Source organism: Phoca vitulina, unplaced genomic scaffold (genome assembly GCF_004348235.1).
Source record: "Phoca vitulina isolate PV1807 unplaced genomic scaffold, GSC_HSeal_1.0 scaffold9, whole genome shotgun sequence".
Lineage (NCBI taxonomy): Eukaryota > Metazoa > Chordata > Mammalia > Carnivora > Phocidae > Phoca > Phoca vitulina.
In genome coordinates this window covers 1,283,675-1,304,730 of record NW_022589712.1, presented here as the reverse complement: position 1 = coordinate 1,304,730, position 21,056 = coordinate 1,283,675, and the positions used below count along the sequence as shown (strand labels likewise).

Here is a 21,056-nt window from a genome sequence, read left to right as displayed (position 1 = left end):
TCTGAGTTTGGTTTCGGGCTGTCTTTTTAGGGGTGGGTAATGATTGTAATAGCACGTAACTGGGTCCTGGAGTAATTTCGGAAGTCAGTAATGGGAGCGTTCACACAGGATGCCCCGCAGCAGCCCCTCCCGCCCTTTGTAGAGGCCGCTGGGCGCACCGCGACTGTTTGAAAGGCCCTGAGAAGCTGGGTGTTCAACAAATACAAGTTCAATGGAGGGCAGTAGAAAATGTGATTCTCCCACATGAAATGCTTCTGTCGGGACACAAACAAAGATGGCAGGAATGAGACCCTCCCAGAATCTGGTGAAGATGAAGCGATAGAGAGCTGGCCTGGGATGAAGCGTTGAGGGGGCGTGCCTTCCGGTGCATCTTTCTTCACGCTGGCTCTGTGGCCTGCTTCTGGGGACTGGCGCCAACCCGCTCTAGGCCCTGGGTGTGCAGAGATGCACCTGACTGGGCCTGCGAGCCTGGGACAGCATTCTCTCACCTGGCCCGGCAGCCCCCCCTGGATGAGCGCTGCTTCCCACGTCGGGTCTGACAGCACCAGCCGGAGCGTGTCGGGATCATGTCCATGCAGGGTGCTCCCCTGGACTCCAGGTTTTCCATACGGGTATCTGGGCTTCGTCAGGGTCCTGTAGGCAAGAACGTGAAAATAATTATTACAGTGGGCAGACAGAGGTTTAACGCTCAGGCCAAGTTTATGGAAAATATCCCATGGGAATAGCACAGGTCTTGTAGAGTTCCCACTGGACTCAGTGCTGGATGTGCCGGAAACCACACACATGCACACGCACACACACATGCATGTACACTCGCGCACACACATGTGCACACACGCATGCACACTCATGCACACGCACACATGCACACGTGAGCATGTTGATTACACAGTGCCCAGCCCGGGTGCCTCCTGGGAAACATGGAGCCAGGTAGAGGAGTGGGGAGGAGGGGACATTGGGGCACCACCAAGCACTTCTCTCCGTACAGGTGACATTTGAGCAGAAATGTGAAGGACACAGGACAGCAGACCGTGCAGAGATATGGCAGGAGCTCCCCCGTGGAGGGAACAGCGAGCACGAAATCCCTGAGGCAGGAGTTGAACAAACAGTAAGGAGCCGGCCGGTGTGGCTGGGGGCTGCAGAAGGGGAGGAGGGGCCGCTGGGAGGCTGATGGCGTGGCGTCCGGAGGCCACGGGAGGCCCCAGCCTTCGCCTCCACCTGTGACATCGAACCCGCCTCCTGTGCTAGGTCCGTGCGGTGTCCTTGACCTCTGCAAACGCACTTCATCCCCAACGACGTCTCGAAGGTGGTATCACAGCAGGAAATGAGTTACTGAGGTCAGCAGAGACATGAGGCGGCTCCACTAGGCCCACAACGCCAATGCCCAGTGGATCCCAGCTTCAGAACCGGCGCCCCGTGGCTTCAGTCCGCGCGTGTGTGCGTCACGCCGCAGAATGGGTGGATGCAGCAGACAGACGCGCAGCGCTTCCCTCGCCACGCCTCGGGCTCTGAGCTGCTCTCAGTCTGCGAATGATCTGATACTGATGATTACAACACGCATCCACCACGTAGGTTGTATTTCTTGTTTCGCCTCAAATGCGGTGCATGCATTTTATGTGGAAGCTTTTGTAACGGCCGCATTGGACAGTTGCGCACGTTTATACCGGCTGAGTGGCTAGAGGGACTCTTTAAAGGGGAAGGTAGCGTTTGTGTCTTGAAGTGGACGTGGTTGCACGCACCCGTTCACGCGTGGATGGTCGTACGACACAACACAAAGGGGATCAAGAGTGGAGTCTGAACAGAAGGTCTGCAAACTAATACTAATGGCTCTGAAAATAAAATGGCTCTTTTATATGATTCTCTAAACTCTAAAAATGCAAAGTCAATGAACAGTTATGAAATGATGAAGAGTTTGTAAAGTGCTAAATAAATACCAACTATAGTTAATGTATCTTGGGTTACAGCTTCACAGCAGGTGTTTTTAGTAGTGATGAACTGATGTCTTAAAACTCAGTTCTCCAAACAAAGAGGACAACATGGGATGGTGAAGGGGAGAAGAGTCTCCGTTAATGGTCTTGTCTTCAGAGTCTAACGTTCTCTCCCACTTGCCCTGTATCATCATCAGCACGGCCGCCAGCAAGTTTACGATCAGAATCTTCAGAGCTGACTGGTCACCTTCCCGGCCAGGAGTCCGAACGGCTCATCCCGCCCAACCTCCTTCCCCAGGCTCTCCATCCGTGGGTGGCCTGGCTTGTCTGCCGGCTTTACGTGCTGCCCGTGGTGCCCGTGCCCTGTGGGGACCCTTCCCCTCGAGTGCGGGTTGCTCCCGGTGCTCTGCTCCTCTGAACAGAGTATGGCGAGGGGGTGATTGCCACTTCCAGGATGAGCTCACAAGACGGCCGCCTTGCTTGCTACAGCTCGTCTCCTCGCCCACTCTGGTAGAAACAGATGCCTTTGTGGGACCTGTCCTGTGGAGCAGACGTAGGCGGGGAATCGATGGCAGGTTCTGGCCAGTAGTCCTGGAAGAGCTGCATCCTGCCAGCCATCACACGAGTGAGCTTGGAATCAGACCTTCCCCATCACGCCTTCCAAAGTGACCATATCCCCAGCCAGCGTTTGGGGTAAAGCCTCTGAGAAACCCCAAACCAGACGGCTGGACGCAGCCACGCCCAGGCTCCTGACCCACAGGAGGGGTCAGATCCTAAAAGCCTCTATGTTTCGGGTTATTTTTTAATGCAGCAATTTATATGCCATCTTGATGTCTACACCTCAGCTCTACAGGGACCTTCCTTCCTTCTCCATGAGGACTGACTTCACCGACTTCCCAGCTCCTGGCAGATTCTCCCGTATGTCCTTTCTCTGCAGGTCACATTTGCTGTTTTAATTCCATGTTTATCAGGATTCTATCATTTTATCCGTGTGCGTGTTCGCTTACTCATTGCTTATCTCCACTTTATTCTTCACTGTGAGGTCAGTGTCGACCAAATGTACGCGTTCAGGAAGTGTTAACTGAGAACGCAGAGAATGAATGGAAGTGTCACAGACTTAAATCTTTTCTGAGACAGTAGATTATTGAGAGGAATATATATATTTTTAATACTACGTATGCCAGGCGGGATCACAAGAAAATTTTGACGAGCAGGCAAGGGTCAGGTTGAAGACACAGCTCCCGGACGGCGTGGACATGCCGCCGAGAAGCGACTACAAGCCCAGGGCCGTCAGTGACGCCCAGAGCAGGCGGCAACCCCCACCACCCGTCAGCCACCGCTCGGGACTTCACACCTGTGATTTTGTCTTGTTTTATTTTACTCCTCACGATGACCCATTGAGGGAAATATTTTACTCGCTCTTTACGTAATTTTCAGCGTCAGACGGTTTCCGTGATTCCCGGGGAGCCCTGACAGACCACAGGGTGAAGTCTGAATCCTGGCGTGCCCGGCACCAGGCCTCACGTCCGCGTGCACGTGCTCATCCTCCCACCGTTGCCGCCGTGTAACTCGACCCACGGCCTGCGGTTCTTCACGCTGGTCGCACAGATGAACCACGCGGGAGACTGAACACTACCCATGCTGGGCTGAGCCCACAGATTCTGCTGTAGTTGGTTTTTATTAGGATTGCCATTTCGAGGGTCTACTTTGCATATCGATCCTAAAAACTTTGGAATTGCAGGGCGAGCTATTTAGTGAGGGATTTAAATCGTTATGGAAGGAATAGAGATGGTTGGGCTGCTACTGCCCACCAAGCGGGGGATGCTGAGAAGCCGCAGACGCGGCAGGGCGGGGATCCCGGTGACAGATGGCGTGACGCGGCGCTGGACTATGATCTGACGCGTCTGACCGACTCTAATTCTTTCAGCAAACATCCACCCTGTGCCATGATCAGCATTAAGCTCTTCATCAATTAACTTGAAAATTGATAAAACACAGTACCTTTATCAAAACTTGGTAGAATTTTTGGTCCAAAGTTGTAGCAGCTAGGATTCTGTTTTTTAATTTTTTTTCTTTCTTTGTACATTTATATTTGTCCTTAAAAATAAAATATTGTACCGGGAAAGGTTTCTCTCTCCTGATTATTAGAGTATTGACGCAATGGTAGACTCCTAGAGACCTGCGCCTTCAGTGACTTCGGTTCTCTCCCGGGGAGGCGTAGGCTCCTCGTGACAGCTCTGTCCCACCCGGCCTGCAGTTTTAGAACAAAGTGAAATCAGTGACAGGATCTCCAGAAAGTCAAATTACAGAATTTAAGTTTCTGTGTAGATTGGTCCTAATCCTAGTTTATGAGCCTTTCCCAGAAGATTGAATGTGGCGAGGCAGGGAGAAAAATAGCACCACACATACACCTCCAAGTCTTAAATTGCCCGGAGAAAGAGAGCTCCATCCAAGCCGAGAGGATGAACGAAAGCTGGGGCTGACTGAGGGGTTCGGGCGGCAGGACGCAGCCGCCGAGCCGGAGCGTGAGCGGGCCGGCATCCCGGGCCCCACGGCGGCAGCCACGCCGAGCGCCGTCCTGCTTCCTGCTGGCAGGGACACCTGCTGGCCTTGACCCGGGAGCTGGTGCTCGCCTTCCCGCAGGACTGGCATCCCGGTCTGAATGTGCTTGCCCTCCCGGAGACGTGGATGCGGCGGCAGAAGCCAGGGCGAGCCGGACAGACAGCCGCTGCTCTGTGCACTCTCTGAGCTCCCGGCGCAAACACATCACCACGACAGGCTTGGCACGTCTCAGCCCGGGTGCCCGCCGCTGTTTCTCTCCACTTTCTTGGAAGAAGCTGGGGGGATTTGGAAGCAGTTTCTGGGCTCCTGCTGTGTGCACAGGGCAGAATAAACACTGTTCTCAAAGAGTCTATTAGGGATAATTAATCATTTTAACCCAAGATGGGTTTTGGAAGGGCTCACATACCTTCACCACAGGAGGAATTTCTAAATACCTAGCACAAGCACCATATTTTTTTAAAAAACAATTTAACAAGGACTGTTTCTTCAGAAAGCATTTTCTATCTAAATGCACTGATGGCTGGATCTCAAGAAATGATTTAAGTGTTTTTCTAAAAAACAAGGCAGGTATTTTTCAATGCAACTGTTTTCAGGGAGAGCACACTGCTCTTTCTGTGGAATACGTCTTGATACTTACAGAGATTTTAAAAGAAAATATTTGGGCTGTGGTTGAGGAATCAAACAGTCTTAAGTATGTAAATAATGACAGGCTGGAACTCTTTCTAAAAAAATATGTACTAACTGTTAGACCCGGGGCCAGCTTGCGGAGGACGATGTGTCTCGAGATGGCACCGGCTGGCCAGTTCCTCTCGCACAGATGGCTGATGGGACCGGCACGGGGGTCACGGGTCCTGCACGTGGCACGCGGCATGGCTCACACGAGAATATCTTCCTGGGTCATTCTGGTGTCATCCCCAGAATTACTGCTGTGGTTTAAGAGTCTTCTTGGAGAGTTGATGACGAGTCAAGACAGTTTATTATCTGGGACGGACAACTCGCTTTCTCCCTGGCGTAGTGGGCAAACTGACTTACCTTATGCAACACGTTACCACCCGCACTGGAATGTCCGGTCCACTCCGGCCTCCCCAGTGCCCACGGCGCCGGCGACTCATCGCTTCCTTCCGGGCTGGGTGCTTGTCTCGGGAGACTCAGTGGCTGCGATCCCAGGTTATGCTGAGCTCTGGGTTTAGGGGAGGCGGACACAGGGTTTGTAAATCGGAAAGGTCTTCAGGGTCGTTTGCACATTGTGCTTGGCGTATGTCCACACGCAGCAGTACAAAAAGCAGATCTATCACACACGGCAGTTGTTGTGACTGGTGGCTGGCACAGGAGTGTCCAGGACGAGCCTATTCGGCAACATTTGGGGGTCTGCTCACGGCGCGGGATGACTGTCATGGTGGGAACTGGTCTAGTGGTTATGAATCTCAGGCCACAATTCTGTTATGAAGGAAACATAATTTTATGTCTATTTATAGTTTAGTTAATTTTTGAACATCCATTTCGGGGCATTGGAGCTGCAATCTCGTTGTATTGCAGTTGCCCGTGGCCTCCAAGCCTGCTTTCCGGGCCTTCCACACAAGGTGCCAAGGCGGGGAGCAGCCTGCGTGGCAAGCTATTCAGCCCGTGCCCCTCACGGGTACGCTTCTGCTTCTGCTCCTGGCTCTGAATGAAGACTGGGAGCCTGGGGTTCTGTCTCCAAATCCAACAGTCAGACCCACAGTCCATCCAAGACTCTGGTCCTGCAGCAGAGTGTGGCCAAGCATGTGAGGCCGGGCTGGCTGGGCTCCGGGCACTTCTTAGGGACACATGTCAGCTTGTAGTTCTCTTGTTTACTCTGGGTTTTCCTTCCTTCCCTATTCTGAGGTACAGAAAAAATTTCTTCTTCGTCGTTTTAAAGATTTATTTATTTATTTTAGAGGTGGGGAGGGGTCACAGGAAAGGGAGAGAATCTCAAGCAGAATCCCTGCTGAGTGCAGAGTTCAATGCGGGGCTCAATCTCATGACTCTGAGATCATGACCTGAGCCAAAATCAAGAGTCAGATGCTTAAATGACTGAATCACCCAGGAGCCCATTGTTTTTTCTCTAAATCCGGCCTTGTGGATTCAGCTCCACAAATTTCCTCATTATGCTGCTTTAATAATTCTTGCTTCAAGAAAAGGACATTTCATTGTCCGGCTGTCTGAGGGGAGGAGGGTCACGGGAAACAGAAATTACTGGGGAAAAACCCATAATAATTAATTTATCACAGTGTGCTCCCACAGTTGCGTATGTAGATTCGTATCTGGGATGAATAGGAGTAAAGGTTGCCAGCATATGAATACCATCCAAGATATTAGTGTAAGCAGAGCCTCAGAGACTAAGAAATGAGGCAAGAGGCCCAGAAAATAAGACCACCTGCTGGGAACCCAGGCACAGGAACAGCGCCACCAAATTTGGAGGGGCCACAAACAGCCCAGTTTAATCCTGCTTTGCAAAGGTCCTCATGTCCTCCTGGGTGAAACCAGACCCACTGTTATAGGGAAGAATTAAATCCAGAATTCAACCACCAGGGTTAAAAGGTGGGAATCCTCTTGGACCGTGACGAATGGAGATAATTATGCGAATATAAACAGCACTTTGCCTTGCCTTGATACATCAGTTGGAAGTGTTTTGGAATATATAATTGACCAAATGACTCAATTTTCCACTTCAGCTTCACTTGTAGATAAATTTTAAGATAGGTTTTGAGTTTATATACCAATTCTTCTTGGAGAAGAGAAAAAAGGGAAGCATGGTTTATGAACAGTGCCAATTCCTAGTAACTTTGATTCATATATGGATCTAAGTAGAAAACCATTTATTTTTGTCATGCATTTTTAATGAAGAAACACAATATTTATTCTTTATCTATGTCCGGGAGTCAGCAAACTCTGGTTATGTGCGAGTGCAGATTGAAAACGTTTGCTTCCTATTTCTCACACTAGTCTAGGGAGCCAACTGGTACGAAGTACGCATGCAAATTCAGCTCCATGTCCTTTGTGGAGCCCGGTTCCGCAGATGGGTTCAAGAGCGTCGCGGAGGCCGGTGCCGGCAGAAACCCGCGGCGCCGTGAAGGGGCAGAGCAAGGACCACGGTGTTCCTGTCACGGCCAACACGAGAATGCGAAGAATCTCTGGCATTCGTGCCAGACTTCCCAGAACAAGACTAGCAGCATCTTTTGTAAAAATAATTGGGACTTTCAGGAAAGGTTATTCAAAAATGTTGACAATGATACTCTAGGCTCACGTGTTGCAGGAAATCTCCGGGGAAGCAGGTGTGTGCAGGACACAGTGGGAGGGGCCGGGAACTCAGCGGTCAGACGCATCACCCTCCCCGATCTCCCGGTTCTGGAGACGAGGCCACATCGAGTCAGCACACGAGGCTAGAACACACGGAGCAAAGGCACGCTGAGAGAAAAGAGGTGGAGAGTGGGAGAAAAACGATAGACTCTCCTTCTTACTCTGATTCTAAGATTTCATGACTCACATGCCTTTATGCTAATTTTCCTAAAATTAATTCTAACACTGCAGCAACCGGCTCTTCCTGCTGACTTTATCATTTCCTGGAATGGTCTGCATTTCCAAACCAAAGTCCTGACACAGCTGTCTTCTCTGCCCCCGGCCCCTCCTGCCACGACCCGTGCTCCCCCCGTTCATACCTCTGGCAGGCACGTCCACGGTCCCAGAGGTGGTGGGCAGCGGGCACAGCGGAGACCATAGATGCTCCTGGAAGCATGGAATTAACTCTGCCACAGCAAGCGCTCTCTGCAGACAGAATGATCCAGTTCAAGTTGAATTTAACTAGCATTTTTTGAGCACTTATTATGTGGAAGTTGCACATGAACCCGGGGCCTGTCGTCTGGAGAGTGTTGGTGCAGACAATCCGGAAATGGAGGAGGGGCTTCATGGTGTCACAGAGGAGACGTCGAAGACACAGAAGGTGAGATTAATTCTGCTGGGAAACACTAAGATGAGCAGTTACCGTAATCTGGTGTTATTTGCACTGAGCAGATGATTTCGGGTGTATCATCTAGGAGCGCCCAGGACTGCAGATGGTACGATGGGACCACACAGCACTAGCATGCGAGGAAAATGTGGTTTCTTCCTTCCTTATTTTCTGTGCTTTTCCTCGTAATCAGTCCTTCCAAGTGTCCCGACAGGGCGTTCCGTCCCCCTCCTCAAGGACCAGACACATCAGACGCTGTACTGACTGTCTCGTCACCGGAGCCTCCCTCCCGACGTCCGCCATCCTCCTGCCCCCGCCGGGCTGGCGCTGCAGTCCCGTCGGGGAGGAGCGAGGCTGGCACAGGGGCCGGGACTCGGGGCGGGCCCCAGCACGACAACGGCAAGGCAGTGGCTGAGGGAAAGAGTGGATGTGGCGGTAGGCGCGAGCGAGTCCGCGTGTCTGCTCAGCACAGGGCAGGGGTCCTGCTGTCCTCCAGGCTGAAGCAGTGGGTGCTGGGGGTCCGCTGAGCGCCCTCCAGGTCTCTCGTTGCTCTTTAGAGGCTCCTTCTTGGCAGCTGCAGTTCGAGTGTATACTGGGAGAAAGGGTGGGTGAGTGCATCCACCCCATGTTCAACAGGGAATATCCAGGCAAGCGTGTATTCTGTTAATTGGGACGAGCGGGCATTTCAGGGCTCCGGCGATGGGCGGCTGGGTGGGCTGGGGTCTGCACCCACTTGCAGGAACCTCACCAGCAGCACACGGGGACCGGCAGGGCTGCGCCCGCTGCGGCCGTGTGAGCGCGGTCTCCCACGGGGCGCCGTCAGCAGGTGCAGAAGCAGAGCCCCGGCGCCTGAGAGCCTGCGGACGGGGGGCGGCACCTGCGGGAAGACCCGGCGGGGCCAGCGGGCGCCCACACACAGGCGAGGACACCATCTCCACGCTCCTGACATGAGTCCCAACTCGTGTGCAGTCACACGTCCCAAACACGATGACGTTTGTTGGGACATTTACTATCTCTTTCCTGTGAGCACTGTTCTTTCACTGCACTTTCTAGTTTCTCAGCGAGATTTCTAAAGCGACTGTAAGAATGTAGGAAAACTGATGTTGGGTAGGTATTAGGAAGGTCTCCTATCGTTCTAAATGGATCTTTCTTGTGTCCAGGTCACTGGAAATGGTGTCTTTTGTAGCAAAACATATGCCAACACCTTTATTTCTCTGGTGATAAAATATTTTTAACTGAATTACTGGTTAAAATGGTGAAGTGTGGTTGTTCCCCGTCTAGTCAGGTTCAAGAGTTAGGTGTTGCTAAGACGTATACTGGTTCCAAATACAGAGAGTTGCCATATGGAAAGCACAAAGCAAAATCACGTTAATAGGTTAATGTTATACTATTAGTTATTAATATAACATTAATCATACTAATATACTATTACGATTATAAAATACATTTTATGATACATACAATACAATGATATATTATTAATACTGAGATTAGTACAGCATACTGGGTATTCGATACGATGTCAGTCTCCTAATACTCAGCATCATATGTCGCGATGCGCATCCCACATGGTGGGAAGCCCGTGTCCCGGCATCTCCCGGGAGCAGACAAAAGCCTGCTTCTTCTCCCCAGTGGCAAGAGGAGCGGCCAGATTGCTCACACGAGAAGGGGCCTTGTGGCCAGGGCCTGAGGTAACAGGACTTCTCTGCTTCCAATGATATCCAGCCTCTGGCAGTCTGCCTGGAACCATAAGTACTGAATTTCAGAAGTCTCTTTCAAAACCTGCGCATCTTCAGACGCTGAGTCCCAAAACCTCCCGCGGAACCCTCAAGTGCCCGGGAGCCGCGCTCTGGGCTGGGGATGAGCCTCCCTCCCGGAGGTGCCCGCACACGCCCAGCCGCCAGCAGTAACAACATCATTTCAACGTGAGTCTGTCCAGTTGTCTCTGGCTTAACAAGCGCAGTCAAAGTTTCCCAAACCGGGATCGTCTGCTGTTAGTCTGGAGGCTTGCAGGGGTGCAAACGGACAAACTCCTGCTGTTGGAGGCGGCCCTGTGGAGCAGTGGGGTCGAGCCCGGGGCTGGTATCACACGCCAGCCCAGGTCAGCTCCGTAAACTGCGCGTCCTCAGTGCCTCACTCGGCTGTCCTCGGGCCGGCCGGCAGGAACGCCTGAACAAGGCGACCGGATCCTTGGTCGCGACCGGATCCAAACTACTGAGCTGCTTTGACATTGGAAATGAGCTTTATGTAAGTTGGTGCGGCTCACTATTTTCCAGACAGAAAAACTGCTTTGGAGAAAAAGAAAAATATCCATTAATTGGAGAGCTACGAAGTGCCAAGGACTCTGGCGTCTCATCTAACTTAATCCTCTAAACAATCCTCTAAAAGAAAGGTATCCTTCTCTTCACTTTTGTTTAAATAAGTAACCCAAGGGCACGAAGAGATAAATCTCAGATGTGCTCGACCCCAAAGCATTTGTTCTGTCCACAAGAACCTAGACCTTTGATTTTCATGAACTGTGTTCTCCCACTGGTGACCTCAGAGAATAGATCTTTCTAGGGAGTAGACCAGAACAATCGGCAAATTATGACTAGAACATAGTCCCAGATACTGTTCAAGTTTAAATTCTCACCAGCAGTTTTCGTCTATTTGTTTTTCAAATCTTTGTCCCTGTGTGTAAAGGGCAAGGAGAGAGCCTCAGCGTCCCGGGGTCTGGCCGCCCCTCATGCCGTTCGGACGACGGGGCGATGTGCAGGATTCCTGAGCTCCAGAGTCCGTGTAGGTGGGGCGGCTGAGCGTTGCCGCGCGGGCCATGAGCGCCCTCCACCTGAACGTCCTTCGTGGGAAAATGACCTGGGCTCATGGCTGCTCTCTGAGGCCTAGGAACACGCCTTTCCTTCCAAACCAAGTGGGCTGCATGCAAATCAGAGCCTGTTGCCACCTTGTGATCAAGAGCTGGGGTCACCTGAGCCGCTAGGGAACACCAGACGCCCTGCCCTCTTGTTAGACGCCACCCGCCCGCTTCCTCCCCCCGGGCGCTCTGCTGCACTCCGTCTGGGGGCAGGAACTGCGCACCATGTTCACATCAAAGGCCCCTCATCATTTTGCCAGCCTCCAAGTCTGAGCCACGGCCAAGCGGACCGCCCAGGCTGAGGGTCTACTCTGTGCTCCCTCAGCCCTGGGGGCAGGTGGGTGGAGAGGCTGCGGCCGACCCCTCGCTGGTGCCAGGGGCCCTGCGCACAACTCTAACTCCTCCCGGCGGACGGTTAACACAGAGGCTCGATCTTTTTCTAGACTATTTTCTCTTCAAAAGTGTTTTTAAAAAATGAAAATTGAGGTAATAGTAACCTCATTGCAAGATATGCCTTTTCCTAAACCCGTGTCCTGAGCGTGGAAAGTGTCGCAGTGGGTGGGGGTGGTTGGGCCTGTGGTTCCCCATCGCTGCTGCCGTCGGGAGGCCGTCCGAGGGCGTCTCTCCGTCCGCCGTCATCATGAAGAGATGCCTATTAATCGTGGGGTCCTGTTCTGTGAGGCACACGTGTGTGTTATATGATTGATACGATGAATAATATGAGAGTTTACACTCTATTTTATTTCATGGAACAGCTAATAAATCACAGTGAGCTACGCTTCCTTCAAAACTCCATTTCTATTCTTACATTTGTTCATGATTCATGAGGCAACCTGCTTCTGCTCGAACCCACACACTTCCGTGCTTTCGCTGAGTTATGAGTGTTCAGTGGAAAATTTGCTTTCAGAGGTCGGCAGGGGCCACGAGAACAAATGAGTTACATTCACACACTGGTGGAGGGCTGCGTAGGGCGTCTGTGACACGCGTCCCCTCCACCCCGCACCCCTGCACAGGCTCACACGCTGGCTGTGCTGGGAGGGCTTCTGTAGGGGAGGAGGGCGCAGGCCCGGCGGGTCTGACCGGAGGCTGGACCGGGGTCTGCGGACGTGTCCGCAGGTGGCTTTGCCCCTGGACGTGGCTGCTTGCGTGTCCTCCACCGCCGTGGCTGCCCTCCTGCTGAGAGCGTGGCCTCCTGACTCCCGAGGGCAGCACCTGCAAAGGGAGCAAACACAGGACCGCGGACCGCTGCTTACCCTGGTTCCCTGGGTGTCCGTCCCAGTGGAGGCCCAAGGTCATGCGATGACCTTCAAAATGTCGGATTCGTTCTCTGACCTAGTTTTCCACTTCCGTCTTCCCGGCGCCCTGTTTCAGCCACACTGCCCTTCGTTTTGCCACCAGACTCTCTCCCATCCGGGGCCTCTGCACACCACCTTCCTCCTCTGGCTTCTTGCGCCAGGAATCTGCGCGGTCTGTCTCCTCGCCTGCGTAGACCCTTACGCCCATGCAGCTCTGCAGGTCGGCTCTGTGACCCTAATTTTAAATTCAACTGTGACGGGTGCCTGGGTGGCTCAGTCGTTAAGCGTCTGCCCTCAGCTCAGGTCATGATCCCAGGGTCCTGGGATCGAGCCCCGCATCGAGCTCCCTGCTCGGCGGGAAGCCTGCTTCTCCTCTCCTGCTCCCCCTGCTTGTGCTCTCTCTCTCTTATTTTGCACTCTCTCTCTCTCTCTCAAATAAATAAGTAAAATCCTTTTTCAAAAATTTACTTAATTTCTTACTTAAAAGAGAACCCCCGCCCACAGCCCTCGCGCCCCCCCCCCCGCCCCGGGTCCTGGGTAGCTGGCCCTGTGCTGGTGACGCAGCTCCCCTCCTCCAGGAGAAGAGAAGCAGGCTGCTTCGTAGCATCTGCGTTTCCTTGGGGTAAACACTCTCTCCCTGCGGCCGACTGATTTCCAGCTACCGCTGCCACGTCCCTTAGCGGAAGCCGCAGGAAAGGTGCCCACCCAGCTCTCCGAGCCGAGGTCAGCTCCGCCCCTGCATGTCACCCCACATCGCTCAGCTGTTGTCTTCCTTACTCCCGTTAAGGTCCGCGGAGCACAGATTCTTGTCTGTTTTTTTCACAGCTGGATCCCCTATGTCCCGATGAACACCTGCGAGCGCATGGTGCTGACAGGCCTGGTGTCCACTCGGCCCGGGGCGGTGATCTCATCCACTTTTCCTAAAGCGGGACGGGAGGGTGGGGAGCTCGTCTGCTGAGAACAGCAGGCTGCACTGTGGGATGACACGTGCACTGACCAAGAAGGGCATCGTGCAGAAAGCAGACCGGACAGTCAAGAAAGGACCACGGCGCAGGGATGGCCGTCGACTCACCTCAGCTGCCCAGGTCCCTCAGAACCCCCAAACTGTGGCACCCATGTGGACGGTAACTTTGACATGTACACAATTTGGAACACGAATACACGAAAAGTGAATAGCTTTCCGTATATAAAGGAGCGGTTATATTTCATGCCGGCAGTCCAGGGAAGGAGATTGATTACTTGAGAAATCGTGCCAAGAGAAAATGACTGTTTACGCAAAAATAAAATAAAATATGTATTTAATACCATTCTTCAAAATAAACTCCAGACCAAGATCAAAAGGAAAACCTTTTAAGAAATGGACACATAAATGTGGGGGGATAATACTCTTAAATCAGGATAGAAGAACTTCCCAAGTATAAACTCAAGAAATAGTAAGATAAATATTGGTCAGTTTAATTTTCGTAAACAAAACATTATATATATAAACTTTATGGAACAAGTTAAGTTGCAAAAACTGGGAAAAATGTTAACTAATACTTCAATAAGTAACATCTAACAGCCATTAAAGTGGTAAAATTGCATGAAAAGCTGATCATTGACGTGAGTAAATTATTCACAGGAAAGGGTGTAAATAAACAACTCCACATGGCTGAAAAGTATAAATCGGTGTCAGATGGTTCCGAATAATGCAATCTAATACTGTTTTCACCTGCTACATTAGCAAATAATTTAAAAAGTCAAATTCCTCGTTGCTGGCGTGCATACAGCAAGACGGGCACTTCTTCATTTTCTGGTGGGAAATGTGATTGATACGCTCTTTCTGGAAAATAAAACATACCAATTTAAAACAGTGATATTCTTTGACCTAATGATCCCACTCCCAGGAAAGCTATCCCAGTGAAATGGAGAAAAATACAGGTATGCACTGAGGTGTGTGTTAGAACATTATTTATAATAGAGCTAATTTGTAAAGATCTATGTGCGCCTCACACTGGGAGAATGTTACATGGGTTATACTGTGTTTAGGCTAAGGAAGAGGGTAATATCGAAGCTGATACATACAAGTAAGCTTCACACAGTAGGAACATTCTCGGGAACATCAGACTGGGCGAAGAAGGAAAGAAACGGAGCTGTGCACGCAGTCCTCCCATAATGTTGAACTAAGGAAGGAAATCCACCAAATATTAACAGTAATTACATCAGAGGAGTGGAGTTTGGCATAAATCTTTGTTTTCCTCTTCATTCTTGTTTGGGTTATTATGGTTTCACTCAGAAAACTAGTTTAGTGATTAGAGAGCAGTGTGTGTGCGCCCCGTGGGGGGTGCGGGCTTGGCGGGGGTCTCGGTTGCTGCAAGCCCGCGCCCAGAATCAGCACGTGTTCCCCTGTTTGGTGCCTTTCTGACAAATGCCTTAGTCACTGGTATGGACCAGACTGTGTTCCCCAAAACTCATCTGTTGAAGCCTCATCCCCAATAACCCCAGAATGTGACCATATTTGGAGAGAGGTCTTTGCAGAGGTGATTAAGTCAAATGGGGTCTTTCAGGTGGCCCTAACTTGGTGTCCTGATGAGAAAAGGAGCCAAGGACAGAGTCAGGCACAGAGGGACGACCACGTGAGGTCACGGGGAAAAGGCGGGGTCTGCAGAGCGGGACAGTGGCCTCAGGAGAGACCAGCCCTGCCCACGCCTAGGTCTCAGCCTTCAGATTCCAGGAACGTGAGAGAAAAAAGGTCTGTGGGTTAAGTGGCCTGTCTGCGCTATCACGGTGGCCTGTAGGAGTGGGACGGTTCCTGCGTCTGGAAGTGTTACCCAAGGGAATGGACCTCTGCAGGCAGAAGCTCGATCACGTCGTCTCGGGACCCATCTTGGTACACGTGAGTCGTGTCCACTATCTAGAAGGCGTTTTTCTTTTAAGACGGTGGCATTTTAAATAAGGCGGCATATGATTGCACATATGTGTAATGCTAAAAATGTTTAGCATTGCTCTTAATTTTCACCATTCTTGGCTGAAGAAGCAGGGCAGGAGGGCTAGTCGGATAAATTACAAATGCTGAAATGAGGTGTGTGGAGTATTTGGTTTCAAACTTGAGAAAACGTGAAAAATGCAGACATATACACGGACAGAAAATGCCCCGAAGGCATAACCATGATTGGGTTTCCTGTCTGACAAGTTACAAACTGGCAGAAAGACACCTGCAGGCAGGGGGCCACGAGGTCCCCTCACCTGTCCTAAATCTCCAAGCCTTGAGGTGACTGCCGGGGAGCCGCCGTGGGAAACGCTCTGAAATGTGGTCTGAGCGAAGCTGTCCTCCTTCTGCAGCGAAGGGAGGCTGGGCCTGCAGGTTGACCCAGCACCCAGTCACAAAACACAGGTCGTTTATTGTTGAATCGAGGAAGTAAACTCTTCTGGGCCGCTCTAACCTTCCCTGGAGGTGTCTAAGTTACCAGCTGGCCGCAAGGGCTAGAGTGTGCTCGTCCTCTCTCTCTCCCCTCCCCGGCCGCCATCCCCCAAACATACTGTTACCAAAAGTTCCGAACACAGGGCGCCTGGGTGGCTCAGTCGGTTCAGCGTCACCTTGGGCTCAGGTCATGGTCCCGGGGTCCTGGCAGCGAGTCCTGCATCGGGCTCCCTGCTCAGTCGGGAGCCTCCTTCTCCCTCTCCCTCTGCCGCCCCCCCTGCTTGTGCTCGCTTGCTCTCTCTGACAAATAAATAAATAATATCTTTAAAAACAAATTCTGAACACACACCTCAGTGGAGACAATAGCGCAGTGAACCCCAACGCACCCAGTGCGTGGTGGTGACATTATGGGCCTGGGGCCAGATTCGTTTCCCCCTAAGGCTGCACCCACCAGCGCGCCCTCCCTAGGTTACGTGAAGCACGTCATCCTCCGGGGAGCCTTGACATCGTGGCTTTCCTTCCGGTGAAGTTGGCAGAAAACCAATGAGCTTGTCCAAGGCACCCAGGTGACGCCCTTGGGACCTGACACCTGAGTTCTCACTTGCCCCTTGGAAATGGAGCTCCAGTCCGCCTCCAGATGACAGCACGTGACTTAACATGAACGCCAGCGAGGCGAGGTTCAAAGAGCTGAGAGCTTTTTCAAAATGGGTGACCTTTCCTTTAGTGCTCCTAACAATACATATGGTAGATGATGTTCTGAACAGAGAGATGATAGATGGTAGATCGACACGTAGACTCTAGAATGTGTTTGTGTGTGAGGGCGCACTCTGCTCTGAACGCATCTGTAAAGTATTGCTCGACTGTAATTTTTCCGGCAGGGTTCCATTACCGCGCTTTGCCCTAGCTAAGCCCTTTAGGAATAGGACTTAAAACAATAAACATACGGTTGATGACTTTGGCTTTGGATTTGGCTTATTGAAACAGGTGCTGACTAAAATTCATTGATTTTTAAAAATGTTTTCAATGCATATTTTTAAGATGTAGATATAGATCCATACACTTACTTTTTGCTTTTACAGATCACTTAAACGAATTTCAATCAACTGGCAGGTGGAGGATTTGACTGTTCTAACAGATTTGTAATTATTCCTCCTGTCTCCCACCTCTCCTACCCCCACACCCCCCTCCATCACACACACCCAGATGTCTCCCTAAAGATGTGGATTCTATCACGCCAGCCCGACTTGGGCGTTTCAGTGGTGAGGATGCAGACAAGGTCAGTGCAGAGGTACAAGTACTGACCCTCCCCTCACTCACCTCCCTGCCCCCACCCTCCCCTCCTCCTGACTTTCCAGGTCTGCTGCCTTTATTACACATTTTGTCCTTAACGAAAAATGGCTTTGCATTTTCCAATCTTTCCTAGGCTCTAGATCTTGACACCTCTAGTAGACTACACATTTCTTGGTCTCGGGGATCATGCTTCCCCCTTTTCTCACCTCCCTTCCACAGGGAGTTTATTCAATCAGCACATGTGGTTCATCTGCCCTAAATGAGCAGGGGTACTAGGAAATCGCGTGGAGATAAACATCTCCAAATGCTACAGTGGAATAAAGACTTTTGAAAGAATGAGGGAATGGCTAAAGGTACCAGAGAGGTGGCTAGAAGATGACATTGCTGAGGGGTCAGCTGCTTAGGAAGGCCTTCTGTCCCAGGTGGGATCTGACACCTGTCCCGGGCTGGGGTCTGATACCTGTCCTGGGCTGGGATTTTGATTATTGGAGGAAATGTGGAATTCTGTGTCAATGGACAAGGAATAAAACACACAGTTTTCTGTGGAAAAAGCTAGTGGTCTGTTCCGCAATAAAAAGTTAGCTGAGTTCCCAACAAAGATTAATTCATCAAAACAATAGTTTCAATGAGATAAAAGAGGCTAGCTTTGGAAATGTCTGAAAGACAATAGCAAAGTCATTTTTCTTCCAGATATTTTATCAATATTTTAACATTTTAAGTAGTTTTGAGCTGCACTTATACACCCTGAAATAATAACTTTGTTAGTAATTATGGACCCCAAGCCCTAAAAGCTTCTCATGTCCTTTAATCCACATGTTCAGGGGCCTGAGACTCCCGTGCTATTTTTGATCTTGACCTTGAACATTCCCATGGAAGAATTCAGAAACTCCAGGGTAAAGAGGAGAGAACCAGGTGGCCTCGGACAGCAGTCCCTTGCATGAAGCAGCTCTGTGAATTCTGCCCTTTGCCCCGGAGCTCTGACTCCCTCGACCCCAGCTCTCCACCACAACTGCTGTGTTGCAAGGGCAACAACGCATGTGTATTTTGTCCAAATGAGGGCATTTTCAAGAATAGAAAAAGGCTTGTTACTCTGGGGCAACAGACCTCAACCGTGAATCTCCCAGGCAGACGGGAGGGATATTGAATGCCAACCATATTCTCTAATCAATTAATATCGGCCCACAACTGTGGGCAAAGCATATGCTTTGTGGAGTGAGCTTCATGAGCGTGGATGGAAGTAGGTTAGGTTGTGAAAGCCTATCCATGCCATGATCATATTCAGATTGTAGATAATTTAGTGATTATCTGCCAGACCCTCGGCATTATTTTTTGGATCTTCTACTCATTATACCAGTTGCATAAAGAATGAAGCAGCCTCCGAAAGGCGAGGTAACTCGGGGAGCCTGGTGGGAGAGCCCATGCTGACGCCAGGCATGTGCGTCCAAGCCGCGGACGTGCTGGACGGGGGCTGCGGTGATGACACAGGGACTCAGTCTTAGCAGAGCCACTGGTTAAAGAGCAAACGAGGCTCTGCACGGAGAGGCGGGAGGCAGGGAGATGAGCTGCCCGATTATCAACTGAGAATCCGAACTAAAACAGCCGGTACAGAATAGAGCCGACGGGATTTGCCGGCAGACGGAGTGGCAGACAGGGGCAGAGGGAGGAGACGGAGCTTCCTGACTTGATGGACCATGTTTGTGGTACTAATAGGAAAACAGAGAGAGACAGCGAGTGACTGGGCTGACCGGGCCCAGAGTAATCCTGTGAACGCTGATGGTCCAAGCGCGGCCACAGACAGAGGCCTTGTAGCTTCAAACCTGATTTTCAGAACTGGTTCATCAGCCAAGTCTCGCTGGTAGATTCAGCATATTAACCTTTTGGGTAGAGTCGGTGAAAACATTTCTTATAATACCCCTTATCCTCATGGGATATTTTGACGATATTACAGAGATCTCTGAACGAATCAGTTAATAACTGTAAAAAACCTTAACTTTAATAATTTTAATAATTTTAACGGGTCCCATCTAAGCTAACTTGTAACCGATCTTCTGTTACCTCGTAAGTATATTATGTACAGGTGAATGAAACGATCTTGAGTTTGTTTCGGGTTCTGCTACTCCTCCGGGTTGACTGGGTTCTGTGGCCTCATTCCCTTCAGCACCCCCGTGTGTTAGTGAAGGTCCTGTTGGATGTTGGGCATGTGGATGCTTTGCTCACGTACTTCAGAACCTCATCAAGATACATTTCACACTCCATGAAGTTCACCCATTTCAAGGATTCAGCTCAGTGGTTTTAGTTCATCCACAGCTCGGTGAAGCCACCTCCAACTCAGCCCCCAACCAGAGACCCCCTGTGCATGGTGGGCAGGGTCCCTCTTCCTGCTCTCACCCCCCCGCCCCCCGCGAGCCATCACCCATGCCTGGGTTGGACTGTCCCCAGTTCTCCACATAAACAAAATCCTGCCACACGACGTCTTCTGTGACTGGCTTCTTTTCGTTTAACACAGAACTTTCCAGGCTTATCCTCGGTGTGTTCTGTCCGTACTCTCTCTCTGTTGATCAGCAATACCCCATGGCATGGATGCACCACATTTTATCCATCCGTTTATCCGCTGATGGACACTTGAGCTGTTTCCACCTTTTTGGCTATTCCAGATAAGCCGCTGTAAACATTTGTGTTCAAGTTCTGGTTTAGTGCTCTTGGATATACGCTTCGGAGTGGAATTGCTGAATCATATGGTAAGTTTATGTCTAGAATTTCGAGGACCTGGCCAACTGTTTCCCAAGTGGCTTAGACACTTGCATTCCCATGGGCAACGCGTAAGGTTCCAAATTCTACACGTCCTCACCAACGCTTGTCACCGTCTGCTGTTCTCACTTGATCCGTCTCAGTGGGTGTGAAGAGAGCGCTCCTGTGGTTTTGATTTGTATTTCCTTAACAACCGATGATGTAGCGCATCTTCTTGTGTGCTTATTAGTCATTATATAAATGTATATATTACATATTATATATTTTCTTTGGAGAAAAGTCTATTCAAGTCATTTGCCTTTTTTTTTTTTAAGTCAGATTGTCTCTCATTTATTGAGCTGTGAGAGATCTTAGATGTCTCATTTCAGTGTGATTTGCAAATATTGTGTCCTATCCTGTGGACCGGGATTGTCTTTTCACTTTCTTGATGGTGTCCCTTGAAACACGAGGCTTCTGAAAAATTTTGATGACGTCCAATTTATCTATTTTTTTTCTTTTCCAGTTATGCTTCTGATGTTGCCTCCCAGCAACCAGTGCAAAAGTCAAGGTCATGACGATTTACCCAGATGTTTCCTTCTGTGGGTTTAGGGCCTGAGTTCAGTTAGGTGTATGATCTGTTTTGAGTGTTGTGTATATTGGGCAGAAGGGTCCCCTTCATTCTTCTGCATGAGGTGACCCCGTTGTCCCAGCTCCATTTGCTGAAAAGATTATTCTTTGTCTATTGAATGTTTTTGACACCCCTGTTGAAAATCCATTTATCATAAATGTGAGAATTTATTTCTGGCCTCTCAATGATATTCCACTCATCTCATGCTTGTATTTATACTAGCACACACAGCCTCGACCACTGCAGATTTGTAAGAGGTTATGACATTGGGAGATGGTAGTTCTCTGACATCGTTTTTCTTTTGAAAGATTATTTTTGGCTATTCTGGACTCATTGGTTAGCTCTAACAGTTTTTTGGTGAGTTTCTTAGCATTTTCTATATATGAGATGGTGTCCACTGCAAACACACAG

The 21,056-nt window shown here is 50.3% G+C and overlaps 1 long non-coding RNA gene across 1 annotated transcript; it reads right to left on the bottom strand.

Annotated features, from left to right (window-relative positions):
* Positions 1–559: 559 nt before the first annotated feature.
* Positions 560–8,699, bottom strand: LOC116634752. The gene is made up of 3 exons (XR_004300025.1): positions 8,168–8,699; positions 7,756–7,891; positions 560–633 (listed from the first exon to the last, which is right to left on the bottom strand). It is a non-coding gene; the product is annotated as an uncharacterized LOC116634752 (long non-coding RNA).
* Positions 8,700–21,056: the final 12,357 nt, after the last annotated feature.